Source organism: Crocodylus porosus, unplaced genomic scaffold (assembly GCF_001723895.1).
Source record: "Crocodylus porosus isolate Cpor-Errol unplaced genomic scaffold, CroPor_comp1, whole genome shotgun sequence".
Lineage (NCBI taxonomy): Eukaryota > Metazoa > Chordata > Crocodylia > Crocodylidae > Crocodylus > Crocodylus porosus.
Window position 1 is genome coordinate 129,210,822 of NW_017728906.1, and position 259 is coordinate 129,211,080.

The following is a 259-nucleotide window of genomic DNA, read 5'->3' on the forward strand; positions in this document are numbered from 1 at the left end:
AGCATTTTACCCACAGTAGAACTTCTTTCAAAATTGGAGTCAATCCTCTCAAATCCTGCCGCTGCTTCATCAACTACGTTTATGTAATATTCTAAATCCTTTGTTGTCATTTCAACAATGTTCACAGCATCTTCACCAGGAGTAAAAAACGCAATATCTGCGAAGCGCAATAAAGCGAAGCGCAATAAAACGAGGTATGCCTGTATTCAGAGCATAATGGGATGAACCGTCTTCCCTTATACATACTTGTCAGCACAAC